The sequence below is a fragment of the Triticum dicoccoides genome, chromosome 2A (genome assembly GCF_002162155.2).
Source record: "Triticum dicoccoides isolate Atlit2015 ecotype Zavitan chromosome 2A, WEW_v2.0, whole genome shotgun sequence".
Lineage (NCBI taxonomy): Eukaryota > Viridiplantae > Streptophyta > Magnoliopsida > Poales > Poaceae > Triticum > Triticum dicoccoides.
The window spans coordinates 650,997,411-651,002,610 of record NC_041382.1 but is presented as its reverse complement, the minus strand read 5'-3'; positions in this window follow the sequence as shown (position 1 = coordinate 651,002,610).

Genomic DNA, 5,200 nt, shown 5'->3' with positions numbered 1-5,200 from the left:
ACGAGGCTAGGAGGAGGAGCACGGTGAGGCTCGGGGCTCCAACCATACAGGTGCAGTGAGGAGCTTGGGAAGGGAACGGCGAAGGAGGTCGTAGCTCGGGCGACCTGATTGGTCAAGTGCGTAAGATGAGGGAGACTGTCAGGGAGGATTTGGATCATGGTTGCGGGCTCCGGTTGGTTGTGCTGAAAACGAGGGAGGGAGAGGCTGGCTGCGGGTTGGATCCCGATGAAGAGAGTGGCGGCGGTTGGGGAGGATCCTTTGGAAATATGGTTAGGTCCAAACTGGACTAGGGGTAGACTATATATATGGGAAAAGAAGGGAGTTGGGCCATCCGATCAAAATTCGACGGTCGAGAATAAATAGCTTAGGGGGAGTCCAACAAAGAACGGTGATGACTGAGCAGGTTGAGTTCGAGATAGCTTTTAGACGTGCACGCGAGGGGGGTTTGAGAGAGGTCGACAAAGACAAGGGGGCCTGGCAAAAGGTCAACGGAGACAGAGAGAAGCGACACTATGGATGACTACAAGTTTTATGAAAATATGCGGATGCAATATGCATGATGACATGATGAAATGCAACAACAACGAAAATATAACACAGAGCGTCGGCCTCAGGTCGTTACAACTCTCCTCCACTTACAAGAGATCTCGCCCCGAGATCTAGGGATGGCAATGGAAGGGGAAGAGAAGAGGTAAAACTAAGTTGCTTCTTTGACAAACGAGCGAAACCAAAGAACCTTAGAGGTTTCAAAGATATAAAAGAACACAAGGTACAAGAAATAATTTGGAACCACTCAAGTTTAAACGAGATAGACAACAAATGAGAAGGAAAGAATTTGGGAAAGAGAGCCAAGACTTGATAGGATGAAAAGAACTTGAACAAAGAACACTGCACTCTGATTAATGGATAAGAAAGGAAAGAACATGATCTTCACAAAACGAGATGATTCATCGAAGAGAGCAACATTACAATGCCTTCGGAACGAATGAATAGAAGCTAAATCTGTGAAAGAAAAGAACGGAGAAGAAAATGAAAACTTCTCCTACAATTGAATTGAAAAGCATCCTTAAAAAGGAGGATTGAACAGATTTGTTGAAGAATCAACAATCAAATGATATACTCCTCGTGGGCTTATGAAAACATCTCAAAACTAGAGGTGAAGTTCCGCCACAAACGGGAACAATTGCTTGGTTGAGAACAAGAAAAGATGAAAAAACTTCTTTTACCGAGAGAATAGGAGGAAACTTGGATCATTGATAAGCACTACAAATAGCAACATTCCCAATGGAAGGCTTTAGGTGTAACCTTTACCAAGATAACTCCATGAAGAGATTGATGGATTTAAAATACCTCATTCTTGACAACATGTGAATACGATGAGAAATTGTCAAGAATGATATAAGACGACCTCAAAAGACAATGGAGAACTGATTGCACCTCAGGAAACAAGAAAAAGAATACTTGAGCTCCTCAACAAGAATCTTGAAGAACATACCGAGAATGAATTGAATATTTGATGAACTACTATGAAGAACCTCCATGATGAACTCCAGTAAGAAAATAAATGGTAGGAAGGAAGTGAAGGTTGAAAAGAACCAAAATTGAAGCATTGCAATGATTTAGATGGAGCTTCGTGGCAAGATACTTGAGAGAGCTTGGAACTGTGAAAGAAAATATGAACAACTTAGAACCGAGAAATTGATGTCATGAATGAACTCCTGAAGAAGGAATCAATCACTTGGATGAAAGAAGAATAAGAATTATGTTATGCTTATCCTTCATCAACTTAAATTGATGACATGCAATGGATTTGGCATACTACTTATTATGGTTGAAAGGATTGAGAAGAGATATAGCGCAAACTTCGGAAAACTTGAGCAACCAACTGGTAGGATTTGGAAAGAATGAATTAATTGATACGAGAACAAAGGAAGAGGAATCTTGAACGAACCACCATAAGAATTAAAAACAATTGAAGAGAGAGGGCGAATTGTCGGGAAGAATTAGGAACAACGTAGATGCTTGAGTGAATTTAGATACAAGAGAATGAAGAGATGACAAGCCAATTAGAGAATACTTGAACGATGCGCCGGTAAGAATGGGAAACGAGAGCAGAAAGTTGTGAATGACGAATTCTTCTAGAATGATGGCCTTCGGGGAATCGAAACAAAAAACTCCTGAAATACTCTGGATGGGTAAGAAAAGAATTTCTGACAAACGGAATCATTTGAGAGGATAGCATGAAGCTATAACCATGAATCTTCGAGAGAACGGATATGATTTGGAGGAAAAACTCTTGTTCTGTCTTCAAATGTTGAGAATGATGATGAGAACCACCATGACAATTGGTGAGACACTCCGGAACAATGAAGAATAGAAATGTTGAACCAACAATGAAAAGAATTTGGAAGTGATCTAGAAGGAGGCATCTGACTGATGAGAATTCATTCTTAGTTCAAACTTTGAAAAAAATTGAGAATCGCTCCATATAAATTAGAAGAGTTAGGTAAGATCCTAAGAAAAGACCTGTGGGTTAGGGCCACTCAAAAGAAACACCGTTGAAACAATTTTACAAAAGAGAGATTGCACCGGTTGACTTAAATTGCTTGAATGTGATAACAATCTCGAAATAGTTTGAATGGATTAAAAATGGAAACATGAATCTTCCGACATATCTTCTACTCCGAATATGAATAGAGAGAGGTGAATAAATAAGAGAGCATTGGATAAGAAATTCCAACATGGAAAAACATGACAAGAGGAAGAGATATGATCAACATGAAGCTTGGATTGAATACACCGGAAAAATGAGAATGAAGAATGATGAACTAGAAACTCCTAAGCATCTCCATGAGAATCACCGGACAAAACATTGTAGGAAAATAATGAAGAGATTTTCACATGAATAAAATGGATACTTAATTGCGAAATCTGAGTCCTTGAAGAAAAGGGTGGGATGGTGGGAAAATAAGGATAACTTGAAACAAACACCGTTGCGAAGAACTAAGAATTGATCTAGCAAATATTAAAAGGATGGGATTAACTTGAAGAGAAGCACACTAATTGGAAAAGAATTGTCAAGGCAATCTTGATGATCAAGAAGGATTAGTATTCACATAGAAGTATGAGGACACTGCTTAGGAAAGGTATGGAATCAACACTTGACATCGAAGCAACTCGAATACCACAACTCAAAACAAAACAAAGGATTTGGATCGCAGAATAAGCCAGAAACAAACATAAGATAGAGATTTCTCCCAAAATGTTCGTGATGAGGCCCCATGGGCACGACACACAACGGACATCATGAATGACAAACGAGACGTCCCCGAATCAGCATAGCCAAGGATTATTTAAGACGCCTCGCGATCACTGTAAATCGACTGTGAAAAATGAACGACTAGACATTGGACCCCAATCTCGAATCATGCATCTATCGAAAAGATATCCTATGTAAGTACTTGAATTCCCACCTATTAGCTCCCAAAACTTTCTGGTTATGCAATATGGTGTTGGGGATACATGGAGGCACAAATATCTCACACAACTAACAAATCCTATACTCCAATTGTATCCATCCGTCAACACATAACCAAGAAAACTTCGGAAATCGTGTACCTCAGACCTTCGAAAACATCAGATATACTAGCTGTGGCAATACATCTGATCCATCTCCCTAGTACTGGGTATCTTCAAACTACTCTCACCACAAAGAGTATAGAAGCGTTTTCGATGTCGACAACCTTTGGTGTTTCAGAACTGAAATGATAAGCACTATGACAAAAACACCTTGGAGCTCAACTCCTCGGGACATTGCCACAACCCCTAAATGTCAGGTGGCACCAAGACAGAATTCCCGTCACAATGATATCAGACTGATTCCATAATACTCGCGTGATCGTACAAAAAATTTGAGTGAAAAAGGATAGAAGAGTGGAAAAACACCTACGTAAGGAGTCCTCACCAGAGCGGTGAAGGGGATAAGGAGTAAAAAGAATTCCTACTCTCTGATATGTAACTAGGCTCAAAATAGTTTTTTTCTAGACTCTATAATGTCAGGGGTATGATCAATCAAGAGGTCTCCTAAGGTCCGTAAAGCTCTGGTACCAACTTGCGATGCCCAAGATGCGATTCTATCCGAATCACGTGATGAACTCATGATTGGGACACAACCGCATTTCGAGCGCATAGCAAGGTGGATACCATTACAACATATCATGTACTGAATAGATGAGAATACAAGATAAAGGCTTACACTCGCCACAAGTTACAACATTCATACAACAATACATCAATACATAGCAACCATCATACAGAAGAGCAGGATCTGACTATGGATGAAATCAAACGAAAAAGAAGAACGACATCCACCCTGCTAATCCCAGGCTCCCGGCCCGGAACCTATCCCTTGATCGAAGAAGAAGAAGCAGAAGAAGAACTCCAAACAAGCAACCAAGCATCACTCTCACGTCATGTCATCGCATTACCTGTACCTGCATCTGTTGTTGTAGTAAACTATGAGCCACGAGGACTCAGCAGTCCCATTACCATGGGTATCAAGACTAGCAAAGCTTGATGGGTATGGAAAGGATAAGTGGTGGGGTTGCAGCAGCACTAAGCATTATATGGTGGCTAGCTTACGAGTACAAGAGTAAGATGAGAAACTACACAAATGGTCGCAAACTAGTAATGATCAAGAAGTGATCCTGAACTACTTATGTTCAAACATAACCCCACCGTGTTCTCTTCTCGAACTCACTCGAAAAGAGACAGTCACGGTTACTCACGCGGTTGGTGTATTTTAAACTGAGTTTAGTTCAAGTCCACTACAACCGAATATTAACAAATTCCCATGTGCCGCATAACCGCGGGCACGACTCTCGAAAGTTTAAACCCTGCAGGGGTGTCCCAACTTAGCCGATGACAAGATCACGATCCGCGAAGACAATCCCCCATCACGGGACATCCGATCAAACTCGGGATCCCTGTGCACAAGACATTTTGATAATGGTAAAACAAAACTAGCAAGACCACTCGGTGCGTTGTTACCCCGATAGGAGCCGCGCGTATCTCGTTCTCACGACAACACCGTCTATGCTAAGTGGACAGTAGCCAAAATACCATGGAGTTGCCCCGAGGTGGCACCGCCGACTGCTAGGTAGGTGGACCAACACTCATGAGGAGCACTGGCCCGGGGGGG